The sequence below is a fragment of the Cavia porcellus genome, unplaced genomic scaffold (genome assembly GCF_034190915.1).
Source record: "Cavia porcellus strain 051 isolate PalLab524CR breed Dunkin Hartley unplaced genomic scaffold, mCavPor4.1 scaffold_29, whole genome shotgun sequence".
Taxonomy (NCBI): domain Eukaryota; kingdom Metazoa; phylum Chordata; class Mammalia; order Rodentia; family Caviidae; genus Cavia; species Cavia porcellus.
Genome location: NW_026947512.1, coordinates 13442069 through 13463808, shown reverse-complemented (window position 1 = coordinate 13463808; position 21740 = coordinate 13442069). Strand labels below are relative to the sequence as shown.

The window sequence follows — 21740 nt, the reverse complement described above, 5'->3', positions numbered from 1 at the left end:
CTTAGGTTATTTTTCTTTGCATCAACTTGCAACTGTTGAATTGTTATTTCCTGATATTTTGTTATTTTTTAAAAAAGTATTTCCTCTCCTATTCACTAGTTGTAATCTTGTTGAGATCTGAAAGTCTGTCTTCACATTAATTGAAGCAGTTTGACCAGTTTTTGATGGAATTTTTGATTTCCTGGGTATTTCTTTGAATCTGTTTTATGCATTCTAAATCTTTCTTGTTTATGCAAGGTTTCCATCAATTTTCAGTACTCTTCAATTTTTTTAAACTATGTCTTCTTTAGATGTGTCCAGCATTTTAAAAATTACATTTCTCATTTCTTGTTTTATTTTTGACCTGAGTTCCTTACAGCTTCATGGAATTGTTTCTTTACTTCAGGTGCTATCATTTCAAAAGTTTCAGGTGTATGGCTTACACTTTCTTCTCTGTCCATGTCTCTTAGGCTTGTTGGGTCTGGCCTGGTGGTTTGAGATTGCATTTTGCTCTTTCACTTTGTTGGTTTCCTGTATTCCCCTGCTGCAGCTGAATGCAAAGTCTCAGTCATTTTCCAGGTTTACAATGACTGGTCTGTATTGCAGGGAGTTTCCTCAATTGAATGGAGAACATTAGGCAGGCCTTACCAGGTTCCTAAAGGCACTCAATTTCTCCCCAAATGGGCGGAGTATGCTGGGTGGACCTTCAGCACACCCCACACAGCACTGCAAAGCTCTCTGGCTGCTTGAGGTTGCTGGGTGGTACCCTGCCAGGTTCTGAGTGGCATACTAAGATTGAACAGCTACAATGAATTTGCTGTGCTGGCCTTCAGCTCATGCCACTCAGCACTGGAGGTTCCCCTGCTACTCAGAGTCACTGAATGGGGTCCAAGCAGGACTTGAGCATGTACCAAAGGTCCCTGGCTGTTTGGGTGTTAATAGGTTCTAAGTGAGGTACTGAGGCTACAATACTAGGTAGTGTTTGCTGTATAGGTCTTTATTACTATTTTTAGTAACAATCTTGGTTGTAGTAGGAGAAAGTTTAAGTAGGAGAGATTTAAATAGAAAAGGGTTACTCTATCTAGTGTATGTGTAGATCAGATAATGAGGCTATGGCATATTTTAGAATTAGATTGTTTCTGATAAGAACATTGAATGTGAACAGTCTGGTATTTTCTTTATTTTACAGTTAGAAATAACAGAAATGTAACCTTTACTTTGATTGGCCCGTGGTAAAATTTTACCTTGATTCCTCTGGCTTTCTCTTAGGCTTTTCTCAATAAGAAATTTATTTAAAATTATTACAGCTCTTATTATCACTCTAAAGGCACTCAAACCTACTTTGACAAGTAAGCGCTTTACTGGGAACCCAAAGATGTTACTTTGCTGTCCTTGTGATTGTACAAATCTTGTGCCATTTCCTCTAAGAATCATTAAGACATATGAAAATTGTCTTAAATCATCAGGATACAAAGAAAGATGAATGTATTTATAACGACTTAGAGATTTATAGGATTTTTGTGACCATTTCATTTTTTAAAATGTATTTTTAAACAATGGCATGGATGAATTTTAAGAAAATGAAGATTACCTATAATCCAGTCATCTGAAAATTAACTACTTTTAGTCTTTAAGCATAGATTTAATAAGTCCAACTATACTATATGATTTAAATTTGTATATGTAATATATGTTTGGGGAAACAGAAGATCATATTATACATTTGGTCTTAATTTGCTTTTCACTTAATAGCTATTATGGCTTGTGACTAGATGTCCCTCTAAAATCTAATGCAGCCATCAGTGGGGCTTTTCCAGAGATGTCTGAATCTAAACTATGTGGTTGATTTATGATACAATTCTAGGAATAAGCATGAGTGATTATTAAATTAGTCCACTGATTGGTTTGGCATTCCCATAATTCTGGTAGCTTAGATAGAATATAAGAGGGGCAGAACAAAGCTGCAAAGTTTCCTTGCTTGCTTGCTTGGTTTGGTACCTCCTGCGCCACGGGCTACTTCTTCTCTGTAATGGAGGTCTGCTCTGCCAACCTGCCTTGGATCCAGCTGGGTAATGGACTGAAACTTCCACAAACTGTGAGCTGGATAAACCTTTTCTATTTCACTTTAAGTGCTGGGTATTTTGTCCCAGAAATCAGAGGGAAGTAAGTTAGACAATAGCAAACAGTGATTTTTTTCAAGTTAACTATTCTATTACCTCATTCTTAATGATCCCTCCATATTCTATTAGGCGAGGCCTACCTTCTTTATCCAAGAATAATTTCATCTTAAGTTTTGTTAACTTGGCAGGAGTCTATGCTTTTGCCTTGTTAGGAGAAAGAGAAGATAAGTGATTTCTGAAGCCAAGATGAGATGGTAAGGGACTGTGACTCTGAGTGTTGGGAGCCACTGCTTCAGGCATCTGCCTTAACCCCCGGGGATACTTCCCTCCTAGCTGAAGCTGCCCCAATCCTGCCTGTTCTTTCCCCAGCTGGGAGAGCGGTGGCCTGGGTAGTGTCAGCAGGAACAGAGCAGGCTTCAGCTCTGCTTTGTCTGGCTCAGTGTTGGGCGTTTGCCCCATCACTGCCATGTGATGGCTGGGAAGCAGCACTACACACAGGATCTGTAACTCCTTTTGAAAGCTCTATTGTGAGGTGCTGCTGTGATTTAGCAGAGGGGAGGTTTTTGCTAGCGTTTTGCTTTTGGCTTCTTTCAAATGTGAATGTGCCTTCATCTAAAGAATCCTGAGTAAGGAAAGTGCTATTTTGGAGACAACGAAAATATGAATGAAATTATCTTTTCTTTCATGTATCCTACAGTAGAACAGTAGTAAGATAAGAGAGTAAATCCTCACATTTCCTTGTTTGCCATTACAGGTGAACATGGGAGTGATGAAAAATTCAGGATAGGAATCAGAGAAAGTTTTCTAAATGAAATGATATTTGAATGAAGCAATAAATAATGATGAGTAAGCCAAGTAGGCACAGGCATGTGGACTGTGGATGTTACTGAAGTTTGCTTTGTTCATTCATTCAAAAGCATTAATCAGTGTATCAAGAATTACAAGCATAGGATGTAAAGCATTAATTGACGAATCAGGAGTTATAAGATGCGATTGAAATATGGCAAATGTTTAAATAAGAGCAATTATTACAATAACAGAACCTCACTGCTAACCTATCTCAAAATATTCTCCCTTCTTTTAAACACCCTTATTCTATTATTGTGAAGCAGTTCTGAAAGTCCCTCTTCCTGAGCATTGTTAGTTGTGTTGTTGTGGCTGTTTCAGTGTCCTGAATAGATTTACAATGTTTACCTTTCATGGTCATTTTGACTTTGGGGAAGAACTAAAAGCCACATGGTGCTACATTCAATGAATAGAATGGATCAGGGCACACAGTAATGTTTTTGCAAGCCTGCATTTCCATTGGACCAGCAGTAGCATTCACTGTATTTTTAAAAAAATCACACATTGTAATGAAACTTGAGAGAAAACTTCTAGAACTACATCAAAAGGTGGTAAGAATGATGAGACTAGTATGTTCAATGTAAGTGGAAGTATTTTGAAAGAAATTAATGGCAAGGGGGTTTTTACTGTCAAGGACTAAAAAAAACCCCACCATATTGAGTGTGATAACACTCAATATACTGGGCTTTGGATAGCCAAAAATAACTTTCTTCTGGAGGTTGGGAGTCTGATTGGAGATAGACAAGAGGCAAATATACACACTGGGTGGTTTAGTAAAGATTTCTACAAATAATATGGGGTCAAAGTAGGTGTCTCATAGTCTAGCCTAGGAAGGACAAGAAAATTCTTTTTGTAGGGATAGATACTAAGCTGAGTCTTGAAGGGCAAACAGGAAGGAATGTAAGACAGAGGCTGTTGTATGTACAAAACCAAGCAAGTGTGGAAGAACATAGATGCAGACAGCTCAGTGCATAGGAAGAGGAAAGAATGTGAAGTGTGGGAGGACCATTGATACCTAAATATTGAGGGCTTGAGTTTGGATAGTAAGAGATGAGAGGAAATGCAGGATGACCACATACTTTTACTTGATTGTGCTTGTGCCATTCACAGTGATTGCAAACAGGAGAAGCAGATTCAAAGAGCACAATAGTGTGTTCAGTTTAGGAAAGAGTATGTTTGGATGCCTGTGGTATATTGATGTAACCTGCAGAAGTCTGGAGCTCAAGAGAAATTTGGGGTTTCATGAATGAGAATCATTAACAGGGCTTGGGTGAGGGGAGAATGTATAGACTGATAATAGGCTTAACAAACAAAGAGTATTCTTCATCAAAGGTTTGTCTTCCTTTTCTGAGTTCTTCTGTTCTTCCATCTGTGTTCTCTTGGGAGGGGCTTATCATTTTTTTAATTAATCTTTTTATATCTTGCCTCATTTGGATCAGAAGTACAGTTTTAAATTTGTCTATGAGGTCACAAAGGTATTTCTTTATGTCCACTGATGCTGTGTCTAATATTGCATGATTACTGTTCTGGTTCTCTTCTGTATTTAACTCTCCTGAGCTTGTTTTCCCAGGGTCAGTGGCTGGAGGTTTTTTTTTTTTTATTTCTATCTCTTGTCATGTTTCCTGTTTTTCCCTAAAATACAGAAAGGATAGATATACATGTAGAGATTCACACAATGGAAGAACTTCTAAACTGATTACATAATACATGATGTAATGAACAGATACTCTGAAGAAGAGACACTAAGAAACCCAATGCTAATTCTGTAGCATTATGATATAAAATCTAGCAATACTGTTCAGAGTGATATTAGTCTAGTGTCTTATGTTCAATTTTAGCATACGTAAAGATAAAGACAGCTACTACGAAGAGAATGAGAGACACTATGGTAGTCATTATTGACTTTTCCAAAATCAGGTCTTGAAGACTTAAAAAGCCTTCATCATCCTATAATGATTTGATTAGTTCTATAATGTTTAGTATATATTCAATATGTGTGAAGATGGGGACAACTATTTGGAAGAAAACTAGAGACAATAAGATAGACAGTGAAGATCTCCAGTGGACTTGCTTTGAAATCTGTGTTTCTTTAAATTGTTTCTTTATGAACTGTTCTGCTCAGTTTTGTCATGTTTAATCTTACCTTCTTTAAGATAAAAAACAAGTGTGTAGGACTGATAACCGTATTACTACGTTTTTGTTGGATCATTGAGCAGAACTGTTTGCAGTGTCATTATTTGAATGTCACTTTGTATGCTTTAATTTTGTAACTTGAACAACTATTTCTAGATGACAATATGTAACTTATCAACTAGTGATTTCTTACTGCTTATTTTTCTGAAATCCTGTATTATTTCTACCTCTCTTTTCCTGTTTTTTCCTCTTTAAATAAAGAAAAGGAGTAGATAAGATACCAAGAAGGAGAGAGGTTGGAGGAAAAGCACTGGGAATGGAGAGGAGAGGAAAAGAAGACAGGAGAGGAGAGAGAGGTCAGTCCTGTCAAATTTTGTTTAAAGAAGATAATAGAACAATTCTGGGATCTCATTGTGTTTTGAAAATAAAGCCAGTAGCGATTTTGGTAATGGCCTCTTCTAGGGTGAAGTAAGGGATTGATCTGAAATTTAGCAGCCATGGAGTCATAAAGAAATCCCATTTTCAGAAGCCCGACCGTGGAGTAGGAAGTGATGGCTAGTGGGGGAGTGTGTGAAACCAGGATGGAGAGAGAGCTGGCATTATCACTGGCTTGTTTTGCTCTCCAAGGTTGAACAGCTAGAATATTTTAATAGGAACCACTTGAGAGAAGAGGTTGAAAATGTAGAAGTGAATATGAGAGGATGCAGATGGCTGGAGGAAGCTCTCAGAGGAGGCCTGAGGGAAGGTGATGCTGAGTGCAGATGGATAATTGCACTGAGAGCTTTCTTTCAAAGACCTCTGAGTGATATTGCCTACACACATACTAGCACAAAGACTTTAATATAACTCTATCTTTGTGGCTTACATGATTTTGGGAAAGGACTTTTTGCTAAGCCTTCACTCGTGTTTCCCAAATAAAAGTAAGGTTTGAGCCTTTCAGTTTTCTCTCCCATCCCAGCTTTCTTCCTCCCTTTATTTTGAACAATGATATAAACAATTTTCCTCCTTTAAAGTAAAAGGATTATTCTGTGTGTAAAGCAGAGGCTAAAATCTATTGAGATAGTCCCCTTAAGCTGTTAGTGCCATGTTACATTGCAGTGGAGATGCCTCAAGAGGGGCCTGAAGGTGGGCAGAATCTTTGGGAGCAAGTCTTTCCTTAGAAACAACAAGGGACTCCAAATCAGGCTATCAGGTTCCTGTCCAAATCTGTTACTAATGAACTATGACAAAAGATAAATCTCTTAATCTTTGCAATCTTTTCCCCACTTTTAAGAGAAGAGAATCATTATACTTACCCACTTTACTATCTAGAGAACTAATGTCAGTAATATGCGCATGTTATCAATGCTTTGAAATGTAGAATTTGATGCACGAGAAAGATGACATTGCTGTATCTATGCCTTGCTTGGCCAGAATTGAGAAAGGCAAAAATTATTTCTCCTCTGTAATTCTGAAGGTGAAGCCATCAGGTATTATGTCATAGGAAGCCTTTTTATATCCTTGATTTTTCTGTATAGCTCAAGAAGACAGCACTAGGAGAACAGAGGTGAGTGAAGTGGGTGCTGAGCAGCTGAGGTGACATTGTAGAGTTCCTGGAGATTAACCCTGGTGAGCAATTCGAGGAATGGGTATCTACCTTCCCAGGCCAGGTTATCTGGTACCCAAACCCATCACCAAAGAGAAACCACAGGCAAGAGTGAGGAGGAGAGGTATGGGTAAGAGCAGCCGTACACTGATGCTAGGAAGAAGTGGCACCAAAAATGATGAGAGCAAAGGAGGAGATTGACGTACTGTAAAGCATTTCCAGAGAGAATAATAACAATGGAAATAATAAACCATAATTTATGCAGGGCTGTCAGGCATCTCTTTAATATCCACTTAAGGCATTGTTGTTTTAACATAGTGTAATATTTGATGTTTTGAGTGAAAATTCCACCAAGAAATATTTAAACACTTAGTATCTATGCTTTAAAAGAATGACAACAAAATACCAACTGCATTTTATTGTTTTTCATTAAAATTAAAATTTTGCATAGGGCTAGGTCTGGCTATTCTCAAAGGCTCTCCCTAAGGAGAAAGTATAGAAAAACCTCATTATATATGAAGGGATTGCCAAAGAATCCTTATAGATCCATTCAACCTTAAATTTACAGTACATTTTTTGGACAATAATTTAAAGCTCTATAAGACTATAAAAGTTAATAAATAGATTGAAAAATAATAAACTCTCATTTCAGACAATATTCTGATCCTGGAGAACACAAGTTTATTAGCTTTGGAGCAGCAAATATTAATCTTTATTGTTCTAAAGTGTGTGCTCTGGTCTTAGAACACACATTTATTATTAAAAAATCTAAAAGAAATCTTTTAAAAATTTACAGAAGTCCACTGGAGACTTCTTTTTATTCCTCTTTTGTGAAATAACCTGGTGAAGCTGCAGAGACCAACCTACCCACCCTTGGCCTTGCAGTAGCTCTAAGAAGGAACACAGAGACTGAGGCAGAGGCCTTCTCACCTCCAAGGCAACAATGCCCCTAAGTAGTTTGTCCTTGACTTTTGTCCCACTGCATCCCCCACCCCCTGTCTCCACCCATGCACACTCTTGTCTGAAAGATCTCCACCTAATGGTCCCTGCAGGTAGCCATTCCTAGAGGAACCCTATGCTCACATCTTCCCCAGGGCCTTGCTTTAATGCAGGGGACCTGTATACCCAGGTAGGACTGAGGCATGCTCTAGGTGAAGTCCAGCCTAGTGGGGCCCATCTCTCCATGCCTACAGGGACAAACTTACCTGCCTCTCCTCAGGCTACTGGTATCTGAACTTCCGGCGGCTGGAGGAAGTGGAGCCTTCTTTTGACATTATAAAGGCCAAACCAGTACATATTCTGTGATCTCAGCATAACCATCAGTTTGCAAAATTGGAGGTAACACAGTCACTAGAAATTTGGACAAATGCATTGATAATAAACCACTTTCTGCTTTTGATAACATCCTTCAAGTAAGGTAGTTTTTGAGGAAAATGGTTCTGGGGGATGTGAATTTGCATTTTCAGACACAAGAAGCAGCTAAAAGAACCACTGAAAAAAATGAACGAAATGGCTCTCAATGATTGCAGACTTTTTGTTGGATGATTTAAGTCTCCTGAAAAATGAGAAGCAGAACTTGAAGCTAGGGCAAAAGAGTTTGCCAATATTTACACCAATGATTCTGGAGAAAGCATGGATGATGAGTGCCTTAAGAATCTCTTTAGCAAGTTTGGACCTGTCTTAGGTATGAAAGCAATGACTGGTAAAAGTGGAAAATCCAAAGGACTGGGATTTGGAAGCGTTGGAAGGCAGGAAGATGCAGAAAACTGTGGATGTGATGAATGGCAAGGATCTCAATGGAAAACAAATTTACATTGGTCAAGATCAGAAAAAAAGTGGAACCCCAGACAGAATTTAAACTCAAATTTGAGCAAGTGAAATGAGATAGGATCACCAGAGACCTGGGTATTAACGCTTATGTGAAAAATCCTGATGACGGTATTGATGATGAACATCTCCAGAAAGAGATGTCTCTATTTGATACAATCACTAGTGCAAAGGTTATAAGTGATGGTGGTTGCAGCAAAGGGTCTGGTTTTAGAAGCCAGAAATCACTATAGCAGTTACAGAAATAAATGGTGGAATTGTGGCTACTAAGTCTATATGTAGCTTTACTTTAGCATGAAGCAGGGCACCAGTCTCACCTTACCAACCATGTATACAGAAAATGGTGAGTGTAACGAGCTGGGCCAAGCTTGTAATCAACTCCTGCCAACCAACACCTTCTTCAGGTTACTTCATGGCAGCTGTCTCGCAGACCAAGAGCCATGCTGCGTGCTATCCTCCTAGTCACATTGCTCAACCAAGACCAAGTCTATACTGGATTGCTCAGGGCACTGGACTTTATCCATTCCAGAATATACTCAGTGTATGAATGTGGATTAAGGATGTGAAAGTGGGATTAAGGGTGTTGATAATGGAGGTCCCACCCTAGGTACCAGGCACCAGTCAATAGGCTTGTAGTCTGGATGGATACAGAGGGACAGAAAGAGGCAGGCTGCAGCTGCTGCTCACTGCTTTGGCAGCCTGCTGCCTTCCTCCCTGCCATGGACTGTTTTTCCTATGATTCTCCTCTGCTATGTTACCTTGCTTTGGAACCAGCCAAATATGGACTGAAACCTCGACAAACTCTGAGCTGAAATAAACTTTTCGTACTTTAACTCTGGATGTCTGGTATTTTGTCTCAGCTACAAAAGAAAAATAACTAAGACATATGCTTGGTACTGTCGTTTGCATTGTAGTTTACTTGTGGAATGCTGAATAAACTTGAGAAAAAGTCATTATATCAGAAGCCACATATTTTGGAGATTGACTCACTTCCCTGGGATGGCGACAGGTTGCCAGGCATTGGGAACTCTGCTTTGCCACATCTAAGTACTGTTACTAGTTAAAAAAAATACAGCACTAGTGCTGTATTCCAGCACTCTGAGAGGGTGAGGCAGAATCACAAGTTTGCACCCAGCCTGGGAAGTTCACTGAGTTAGAGACACCCTATCTCAATATGTTTTGAAAAAGGGCTGCATATGTAGCTCATCGTAAAGGCTCTGTGTTTAGTCTCCAGTAGTACACATACAGAACAACAATGACGACAACTCACAGTGAAATTTATACAACAGCTGTGTTAAGGGACATGGAAAGTGGACTGGGGATGAAAGTGTGATGACAGCATAGGCAAGTTTCTAACTGAAAGTAATACAACTTTATTGTGTACTCTGCAGCATTAAGGGAAAAAAGACAATCCATCCTTGGGGATGGGGAACTACTGTATTCCTGAAGAATGAATTTTCCTTACTCCCAAGGAATGTAAACAGGGCCTTAAATTGTCCTGGAATCCATGGCTCAGGTTTTTCAGTCCATTGTTCATGGAAATGCAAGCAATGAAACCCATGACTGTTGAGAGATTAGGACAGAAATGCTGGTCATTAGAACACTGGCCACACCCAGAGAAGAAAAAACTGAGGTGAAGAAATTGAGAATGGTCTTATTTTTTTTTCAAAATTACTGAGTATACTGTGATAATTTGACACATTTATGCAATGTGCAGTGATCAATCAGGATAATTCACATTTCCTTTCCTTAAACATTTATAATTTCTTGGTATTGGGAATCTTTAAATTCCTCTTTCCTAGCTCTTAATAAAATATCTAATACATTGTTTTAACCTATCACCATCACCCCACAATGCCATAGAATATTATTACCTATTCCTCCTGTTTATTTAGGGACCGTTACCTGATTTTCCTCTATCTTTCTCCCCACTCCTCTTCCCAGCCTCGGATGATGGTATTCTCTTTACTTCTACAAAATCAACTTTTAAAAAAATCTATGTATGTGTGAGATCATGCATTACTTGTCTTTCTGTGTCTATTATTTTACCTAGCAGAATGTCCTGTGTCTATGTTTATTTTACCTAGCAGGATGTCCTTCAGTTGAAGGATGATCTGTTTCTTGTGGGTAGTTAAAGCTGGTACTCTGCTAAGGCAGGGCCATGGAGTATCTGCAGTGGGTAGAGTTATGTGGGTGCTCTGGAGAACTGAGCACTGAGACAATGACCAACATCCATGGCCAGGTCACTTTGGCTAATTTGGCTCAGAGGTTGTGGAAAATGGCATTGAGGATAAGTGGTGGGTACTACCAGTAGAGCCAAGTCACACGATCATCTCCAGTGGAGGATGCTACAGCCCGAGGACTATAGGCCCTGTCTATATTTTTTTTCATTGGATCACCTTTGCATTCCCGGTACAAACCAGAGGGTGAGAGGAGACTTTATTCATGTCTAATGATTGATTTCTTACTCATATGGCTCAATCTTGGCCTTGAAGTTTAAACTGAATTGAATTTAAAAACAAAAAGATGTCATTTCTTTTATCTCAAGTGTAGTGGGGCAATTCATAGCTTATTTGTGTATACATGTAAATATACACATGTATACACAAGTGTTTGCCTATGTCTCTTATACCACCCTGGCCTATACTTACTTGTAAGTTAAAAAATGTCCTCATCTTCATTTGACAACCTGGAAAATGCTTACTTATCCTTTAGAATTCATGTCAAATACCATTTCTTCTTTTTGAATTTATAGAGTCTAAAAATAATTCTTGCCTTCCTAATTTGCAATATAGAGAAATGCTTGCCTTGCTTAAATCACAGGCTGGTGACGAGGATTGAATGAAATGACTTACATTAAAAAGTCAGAAAGTATTTAACGTTAGGAGAGCTTCCGTAGCAAAATCATGAAGTAGAAGAACTTGGAATATGTGAGAAGAGGACCCTAGTAAGATCTTTTCTCCCAGGGAGCTGAGATTGTTTAATAAATATATATATGAGGAGAACAACCCCAAAATGTATTTTCCTGGTGTGACATTGGATTTAGGGTAGGACTTTAAAAACCAGGAAGAGGAATTTTGAAGGGATTATCAGGAAATAGTTTCTTTATGGGCAAAGGAGGTATTTTAAATAGATTTAACTTGAGAATGATGCACACAATTACATGCACTGAAGGACAAAGCGCCCAGACAGGAATATGAACATGGAGATAAGCAGATTGTAAGGCTGAAAAGCACATTTTCCAAGATTTTCAAGACTGGAATTGTAATGGGCTGTTTTGGAAACAGAATTTTTAATTCTAAGAGGTGAATGGCCCCCCACTGATGTAAGTGGTGTGGGATTTCCATATATGAAGGAGGGCTGTATATGCATATGAGATCCCCATGAGATTGCATTGTCCATTCTCAATTCCCTTATACTGCAGCTTTCAAAGATATGCTTAACAAATAAATAGTTCATCAAGTATTAGTAAGGTACTTTTAGTTTTAGTTCAATTGCGCTTTATTAAAAACTTTGAATTTCTTCTTTGTGGCAGTTTCTTTTTAAACAACTTGGACTCACTACAGGGGCACTCAGACTCTTTCACCTGACAGTTTTATTCACTGTCCTGGACCATGAAATGTAGATAAATGATGTAAAATATGTCAAGGTAATATAAGCTCAATGAGAGGTGGGTCTAAGTCTTTCTGGAAATATTCATCCTTGTCCATCAGATTGTGCTATAAGGTAGAAATAATTCCAGGTACGCATGGTTTTACACATACACAGCCTCTCCTACGTTCATTGCTCTCACCCTGCTCCAGGACTTTGTGACATTTGCATCCTTTTCTCTCTCATCTCCTACTCATTTCACCTGATTCTTTCTTTGACTCCAACAGTTCATTCTTTGTTTTGAAACAAGGTCTCCCTACATAGTTCAGGCTTTGAACTCACCATGTAGCCCAGACTGGCCTTGAATGTGACACAGTCCTCCTGCCTTAGTCTTCCAACTATTGGGACTACAGGGATGCACCACCACACCTTGCCAGTGGGGTCATTTTTATTAGCTGATGATCCTTTTAAAGTATAAGTCAAGTCATGTCACTTCTTTGTGTACTCTTTCAGTAGTTCCACATTTCACACAGGGAAATGTCAGAATCCCCACAGTGGCCTCTTAGAAAGATCTCTCCTTTCTCTTTTGCTGACCCGAGCCTCGGTTTCCCTTGCTCATTCTTTTCTAGCCTTCTGGACATATATCACCTCAGGATCTTCATGGCTAATACCCCTCCCCACCAAACCACTGCTCAAATTTCATTTTTTCAGTTACTTGATATGCAATTAACAGCTTCGACTTCAATAGGACTTAAGATGCAATCATTTATTTTACTTGTGAGAATGGTCTCAAGTTGTATCCATCTACCTACAAAAGCCTCAAATTTATCCTTCTTTATAGCTGAATAATACCCCACTGTATAAAAATATCACATCTTTTTTATTCATTCCATGGCTGATGGGTATTTGAGTTGTTTCCAACATTTAGCTACTAAAAAATTTCTACTATAAGCATGGGTGCACATATGTTGCTGGGCATGGTGTTTTTTATTCTTCTGGAAAAATACCCAGAAGGGGAATAGCTGAATGGGTAGGACCTGGAATCCTAGTTTTTTGAGGAATTTCCATGCTGATTTCCACAGTGGTTGTACCAGTCTTTATTCCCACCAACAGTGGAAAAGATTTCTTTTTTTCACATAGCACTGCCAATATTTCTTATTGGTTGATTTCTTGATGGCAGCCATTCTTTGTGTGTGTGTATGTGTTTCATAATATTACATAATTATATTACTAGTCTCTGTAAGTTCATCAAAAAGAATGGTTTATGCTTTCATTATTTGATTGTTTTATCATTTTCCATGCCTAAATCTTTTTATTTTAAAGAAGATAAGGCATAATAAAACCAATCAAAACAAACAAGTGTAAAAATACAGGACTTTAAAACATTAGGAAATCAACAATAGTTACCATAATGCCTTCTGAAGTCTTTAGAATAGCTGCAGATACTTCAGACATAGTCAAAATCAAACAGAACAGAACAGAATAGAAACAATAAAAACAAAACAAAGAATGCAATAAAGAACTTCAAAACAAGCCCATAGTAGATCTAAAATTGCTACCATAATGTATCTTTCTATCTTTGAAATAGCTGTTTCTGTCATTGGATTTGACATAATCAAACAAAACAAAAGAGAATAAAACCCAACTGAACAAAACAATGGGAACGAATAGGACTTCCAAAGTAACACCATAGAGAATCAACAGTGGCTGCAATGCTCTCTGGATGTCACATTGTGCACCACTATCCTCTAAACCTGTGATCAGACCACTAGCCCTAGACTTGCAGTGTTAGTGAAACAGCAAAGCACCACAGGCATCCAAATGCATTTGATCTCCATAGCTATCATCATAGCCTGTATTTCTCTGGATAAGCTGGTCACTTACAGATGGTGGGGTGGACTTGTGGGTTGGTACTTCTTTTTTGCCAGCCTGTATGTTGGAAGGGGTTGGGATCTGTCTGTTTTAGTCTGGTGGTGGCCTGCACATGGTGCTGGTTCCTGGACTGGGTTTTCTTGCAGGTGTGGCTTTGTTCTCTCTACCCCCGAGTCTCTGAATGGTGATCATGCCTAAATCTTGTAATCTAAACAACTATTTTTTTTTTAAAAAGAGAATAAAACAAAATAAAACAATAAAACCAGTCATAACAAAACAGTGAAAGTGATACAGAACTTCAAAACAAGATAATAAAGAACCCAACAATGGCTGTCATAATGCCTCTTGTTATCTTCAATATAGACGTCCCTATCATCAGACAGAATAAAATCAAACAAAATACAACAGTGTAAAACCCAACAGAGAAGACAATGAAAGTGATACAGAATTTCCAAACAAGATAATAGGAAATCAACAATGGCTACCATAATGCTTCTTATTACCTTCAAAATAGCTGCCTATGCCATCAAATATAATAAAATCAAAGTGTGTGATAGTGCTGACTGATGGGAAAAGGCTATCATCTGGCTGTCCCCCTGGTGGCAATGACCCATACAAGGTGCTGGTTTTCCGGGGGGAAGGCTTGCTTCTTGTTGATTCTTGTTCTCTTCTTCACTGGAGTCAGTCCACAAATGGTGCTGACTCACAGGTGACACCTATCATTCATAAATTATTTTTCTTTGCAATGTCTTCCAACTGTTGAATTGTTATTTCCTGCTTTCTTGTTATTTTTAAGAGATCTTTACTTTTGTGATCACTAGTTGCCATTCTGTCTTCAAGGTCTAAAAGTCTATCTTCAGTTTCTTCCAAGCAGTTTTGCCAGCTTTCAATATAGTTTTTAATTTCGTAGATATAACTTTGAGTCTGTTTCATACATTCCAGTTCTCTATATTGTTCCTTCAGGGTTTCCCTCATTCTCCTATGCTCCTCTTTTTTTCTATGTCTTCTTTAGATACATTCACTAACCCTTTTATTATGTTTGTCATTTCTTATTTTACCTTAGATATTATTTCTGATCTGATTTGTTTTATAGCCTCATGAAATAGTTTCTTCACCTCAGTTGCCATCATCCCAGAAATTTTCGGTGTGTGATTTCCGCTTTCTTCCATGTCCATGTCCTTGGCCTTGTTCTCTTTGGGCTGGAGGCCAGAGGTTGCCTTTTGCTCCTTCGTCTTGACATTTTCCGGGTTCCTTTGGACAAATGGGTTGTGGAGCCTCAGGCATTTCCCATATTGACTGCCTGTCCACAGTGCAGGGAGATGGGTTAGGGAACTGGGTTTCTCCTAACCCAGGTTCCCCAGGAGGCAGTGGGGTGTGGGATGGGCCTCTCTAAACACTTGTGGCTTCCCTAAGACATGGCTGGCTGGTTCTTCTGGCTGGCACTGGCTACCCATGCGAGAATCCTGATGGCAGCCTGCATGAATGTGGGGGCTGGGTTGGCTGCTGCTCCTCACTCATGCTGGCCTCTCCTGGAGAGTCCTGATGATGGCTCTGAACTACTTCTAAGATAACAATATGCAATACATTAATTAGTGTTAATTTCCTACTATTTTTTGAAATTCTGTATCATTTCTCTTTTGTTTTTTAAAAAGATTTAAAAAATACAATAATTTAGGATTTTAAACTTTTGATAAAATGCTTTAATCCCTTAACTTCTCTACTTCTATGTTAAATGATAAATGTTTCACATTTCAATACAAAATTGGAATATATCTAACATACTACAAAAATATATGTCCATAAGGGAAATAAAAACTCAAATAATGTTTTTCAATCATTGACTGGATCTTATTATAAGAAATACATTCTACATTATGATATAATGTATGCATATAAAATGTAAATCAAAGTTTTATAAAATATTTAGCATTTCTCTGTGTGTCATATTCAGGTTTTTTCTTTTGAAATTTTTTCCTTTGCAACATAAAAAATGTTGATCATGACCTACCATATTGATTTCATGTTTCAACTATTGGTTTAAACGTAGAATTTAAAAATACTGAAAAGTGTTCTTTAAATACCATTAACTCAGGAGGTAAGATAAGAATCTTACATGTTAACCTGTTTAAAATAAACCACAGGGGCTGGGGATTTAGCTCAGCAGAATAAGCACCTGCCTTGCAAGCCTGTGGTTATGAGTTTGATACCCAGTAGCGATTAAAAAAAAAAAAGGTCTCTTAAATTTTGCTGGGTGTGGTGGTTCATGCCTGTAATCCCAGCACTTGAAAGGCTGAGGCAAGAGGATCATTGCGAGTTCAAGACCAGCCTAGGCTACAAAGTGAGCTCAAGGCCAGCCTGAACTGCCTAGAGACCCTCTCTCAAAAGACCAAAAAACAAAAAAATTAAAATAAACCACAGCAAGTGATGACTGAGAATTCATTTATACTTTTGAGGTACTGACATGTGACTTTTGGTGACATTTACATTAATTATGAAAAAAGTAATAGATTGTATGAATATATGGTTAAATAATTTAACATGCTTGTATTTCTTTTTAGTACTAAGAATCAAACAACATGCTTGTATTTTAATTGAAATTACTTGTTAATGTTTGAACTCTTGTATTAGAAATGTTCCTTCCATCAGGAGGTTTCTTTCCATCTTTTCTTTCCTTTCAAATGATTAGTTATTATTTTCCTACCTACAATGATATTACACACTGACAATGAAGGAAAATATTCAATAATGAAAATAGTAATGCTTCACTATTTTACAGTATCATAATGTTAATTATTTCATTACCTTATACAGGCTATGGTACATTTAAAGTTTTTAGTATTTTAATTTCTGAGCACAGAAAATATTGAATCAATAGCTCTCAAACTCTCTCTATTATGTTCTTAAAATTGGGATGTTCCTAATAAGATCTTTCTTAAAATTAATACATTCATATTCATCTTTTACCACTGTCCTGTTACCAGCACTGCTGCATCCATGTTACTCAGTTTTTTCCTCCCTCACTTCCCTTCTGCAGCCTTGTTTTCTTCCTTCTCCCTTCCTGCTTCACTTCCTCCCTCTTTCCTTTTTCCTCCAAGTGGTATTGTTGAGCACCTGCTTTTTGCTGCACATGGTAGTTAAGAGATGATAGCATCATCCCTGCCTTCCCTGAACCTAAGTTGGTACTAACATTTCCAATTACAGAAATGAAAACAGGTAGCTTTAAAACTACTTAGAAAGCCAGGGGTGGGGTCTGATTCTGTGCATCTCTATTAGTGCCTGGAATCAAGGACTAATAAAAGGTTAGATTTAACAGACATTGGAGGACATTCATTCAGTCCTCACATTTTCAAGATGTAGCAACTGAGTCTCTTATAGATAAAGGACATGGTGAGCGCACAGCTGGAAGATAAACTGATTTCTTGACCAGCGCATTTTCCACACCACCTCTGCCCTCTTTATTGTGATACTGTCTGCGTAGATCCCATGTTGTCACACAATTTCATATGTAGTCTGTGCTGTTAAAGACCTCTTTTCACACTGAACTATAGGCTTTTACCATTACTGGTTTTGTTACTTGAAATTATAATTGGAACAATTAGAGATGCGTCAGTGGAAAGGCAATGAAAGAGGGCCATTAAGGGCTAATAAATGCCTCTCCTCATGGGAATGGAGATCTTTTCTTTTCTAAGTATTTGAGCTCTTTTCACTGGTGCTTTTAAGTGGCTAGAAATAACACTTGCCACACGCATGTGGAATACTCTGGATACCAGGGGGTTCATTTCATTCTGTATTTCAATTGAGTGCACTGTGGTTGGAATGTGTGTTGATTCTTTTGTTGGTTTAATAGTTCATTCCATGTTTAGCATTAACCTTTTCTTGTAGAAGGAAGTAGAATATAATACTGAAAGCTCCCAGAGAATAAATTCTTTAGGTAGCTAGCTACTTTCTAAGGAGCAGATGAAAAGGATGACGTTATATATGTCTATTTTGATATATTTTCCTTTTTGCATTGCTCCAAAATGGTATATACATTGTGGTAAATATATGTAATTTACCCTAACCCCAAATGCCTATGGCAAGCAAAGCAAAATCATTACTTATTTATAAAGAGGTATATTAGTTTCAGAAACAAATTTGAGTAATTACTGAACAAATTTCAAGATAACTTAACCATAATTACTAAAAATGATAGTGATGATGATGATAGTAATAGCCAACATATTTTGCTACCTATTATATGCTAAGTATTGTTATTGAACATTAATTCAACATTACCTACAGTTTTAAAGTATAAAGTGGTCTGAAAAGCAAATACTACTTTTACATTTTATATGGCAAACCCAGAAGACTGTTCCAAAGAGGTGTGCCAACATCTATTTCACCAGTAAGTTAGGTAAAGAAGGAGCCTAGGAAAAGGGTTTCTGTAGTAGGGGAGTTAACACAGGGCCCTGAAATTAGAGTGAAATCATCAATCACTAACTCTCATGTTCTGGGGACAGAAAGTCTGTGTCAGGGCATAATGAATGCGTCTTCCAGAGAGTTAGGGAAGAGATGCAAGGATCTATTTAAATCTACCCAGGTTAACCACACAATCAGTTTCCCTTTCTTTTTTAATAAACAGGTGTTTTGTGGAGAAATCAACTTATCATTTTTTGGTTTCTAATTAAATAGCTCTCTTCCCTTCCATTTCTAGAAAAGGTAAAAAACAAAAGAGCACAGTCTTGGCTAGAGAAGCTCACTTCTACTTTCATTCAGGCTCTTCTTTTCCATCCCCCTGTCAAGGAACTGGTGACTAGACATTGAGGACCAAGGTCAGTCAGCAGGCTTCATTTCTTCACCTGAAGCCTCAGTCAAAAAAGAGCTGAGGTGGGCTGTACAGCTACGGGCTGCCCTAGTCATTAGCTCTGTGTTCTTGTATTACTGCTGCTTCTCACTGGCTGCCCTGGTCTTCCCAGATGGGCCTTTCTCAGCCATTACAGTTTCAAAGTACAGAGATCTGAGGGAGTTGTGGGCGTCTTGGGAAAGGGGCAAGGGAGGATTGCCAGCCTCTTTAATACTGGGCCTCTCTTTACTTAGTAAGCCACTGGAGTGTTCCATTTTGTCCTGCCCAAGCTTCTAGCCTTGGAAAGGAGCTTTACTGAGGTTTGAAACAAAAGCCATCTCACTTTGTTCTTTCCTCTTGTGTTTTTTTTGGAAACTGCAGGAAAGTGTGGCTAACAGCACTGAATGCTTGATATTTTCCTCTCTTACTCTTTTGATCTACAGCACACATTTTCAGTGGGGCTGATAATGTCATCAAGAAGGCAAAAATTGATTTTGGGGGAACGATACATTTTTTTTTTAGTATTTAAAGCACAAATAACACACATTGATAGAATTACAACGATGATACTATATTTTATAGGGAAACATTAATAGGAAAATATCAAGTAAGGCTTTTTAATAAAGATTGGTTTTAATGATCTTAATGTCATCACGCTCCGAGGTTCTTTGTTTGGTCGGCCATCTTTGGCACATAGCTTTAACTGGCAAGACTGCCTTGTGGTGATAAGATGGCTGCCGTGGTTGTTCATGTTTACCTGACAAGAAGAAGAAAGGAAGTGAAGGGAACATGAAATCAGAACCTTTTAAAAGAACTATCTTGTTGTCACTCAATCTCTACTGACATTTTACTGTGGAACATAGTCAGTGGCAGCCCATTTGCAAAGGAGGCTAGACAATGCAGGCTTTCATTAGTATATTTACTTATTAAAATTGGGCACATTGTCATGCCTAGTAAAGTTGTGATTTTATTGATAAGCAACAAAGGAAAAATCTGTGTTGTGTAGGCAACTGGTACTCTTGTATTTAGTCTCTTTTGCCATTTATCCCCATGACGGTTAATCAAGAGAAGGTATAATGTACAGTTTGGAATAAAACAAATGATAAAGGACTCTATTTTGTACTAGGACTCATTATCTGGTGCTATAAGTTCTTGAACAAATTGATATTTTGAGTAGATATTTCTTGGTGGGGAGAATACACAGTTCTTACACTTTGAGAATTGTTTTCTTCATTCAGTTTCTGTATCTCTGATTCAGAAACATTTGCATTTTAAATGTTTCTGTGGGAACCATCAGTTACTGATTAATTAGGCTTAATGAAAATATATTGCTTTGAAGTTTTGAATTTTGTGGGCAAATATTAAATTTATTATGTTAATAAGCAAACAAAAAGCACTGTAATTGGAATGTTTATTTTTCATAGTATATGTTTGCAGTACATAATAATTACATTCACAATGAGGAGCTGGTACATGTACAGAACACATCTTTACTCTTTTTACTTCCTCTTGCCTTGTTCTTCACCCCATTTGGTCTCCTCATTTGATTTTGTAACTGATTTTCAAACAAAATGATGTTGGTACAGAATACTTAAATTGCAGAGTTACTGGTAACAACAAAATATAGTGTTTCATAAGTCTGTATTTGCTAATATTCTTAACATATGCCGATAATAAAAGGGTAAAAGGAAACTGAAGTGGAAATTTTCTAATTAAATCTGTGGGTCTAGGCATAATCACTTCCTTCGGCAGCTAGAGTGGCATTGTAATGGTTGGCGCGACTCCAGGATGAAGGCACCCAAGCACAGAGCCACTTTGACAGCACCATTGTGTTCGGGGTGGGATCAAGTCCATGACCTCAGTGCTTCTTAGGGAAGGGGGCAGGCGCATTTGGTAGCGATCCATCTGTCTGTATGTCTTTGATTCTGTGCTTACCTCATTGTCTCCCTTTATCTCTCTTCTTTCTCTCTTTCCCTGTCTCCCTTTTTTTCTTGTTCTCCATTATTAAATTTTTTTGTATTAGTGTTTTGTGAATGTAATTCCTCAGGTACTGTTTCAGAGCACAGGAAATTGTAGTTTGAAAATCAAATTTTAAAAGAAAATTATTTCTTTTAAAAACAAAATTTTAAAAAGTATACTTAATATGGTTGTATTTTAAAAATGGCTTCCTCGAAATTCCATTCCATGTCATTAGACACTCAATAATATTAGACCTTGTGGTATTCTGTAGTTTGGACTTTGGTGAATACTTTTGGATTTTAAATGTTCACAAAGAGTATTAATTTAAATGACTTCAGCATATTGTTGGTAAATTGGAAGTCATCTTGTTTTTCCCTTCTGTTTATATATTGTCGCTTAGCTCTGGTTAGAGAATGAGTCATGGGAATGTTTCCCTGCAATGTGATGCACACATGGAGCAGAGAGGAGTCTTCTTGGATAGGTAGAGAGGAAGTGTTTAATGTATTTGGTAGTTGGACACTGAAATGGACACTGGGTGAACACTCAGGGGCAAAGAGGCAATCTATAAACAGACCAGTGTAAGTATATGTTGAGAGCTTAGAGGTGTGTATCTGGGGATCTCAGTGAACACTGCTGGAAAATCTGAAAATTAAGTAGGAGTTGGCTAAAGGGAGGTGTGTGTGGAGGATATCCCAAGGGGGGAGGGTATCCTGATGCACCAAGCCTGAGAATGCAGGTGCGCACAGAGACTGTCAGTAGAGGACAGGGATTTCTTCTGCATTGTTTACTGTTATATTTCATAAAGATGCTTAAAGATGTTTTTAGCATACAGCAGGCATTTAGTGCATATTCATTGAAATAGCAGCTCAAATGAATTGTGAAGGGTCTTATACCTCTGATGCAGGGTTTCTCTAGGAGTTAAGGTCTTTTCATCACTTTCAAATTGAATTGGAGGGTGCAAATTGTGTGACTTTTCTGGACCTATTTCCTTATCTGTAATATGAGA

At 37.9% G+C, this 21740-nt stretch overlaps 1 protein-coding gene and 1 pseudogene across 6 annotated transcripts in view; both read left to right on the top strand.

Annotated features, from left to right (window-relative positions):
* Window positions 1–9037, top strand: part of LOC111758279 (polyadenylate-binding protein 1-like) — a 53868-nt pseudogene extending 44831 nt beyond the window's left edge.
* Window positions 1–21740, top strand: part of Dnm3 (dynamin 3) — a 548406-nt gene that overhangs the window by 66446 nt on the left and 460220 nt on the right. The gene's annotated exons all lie outside the window — the stretch shown is intronic.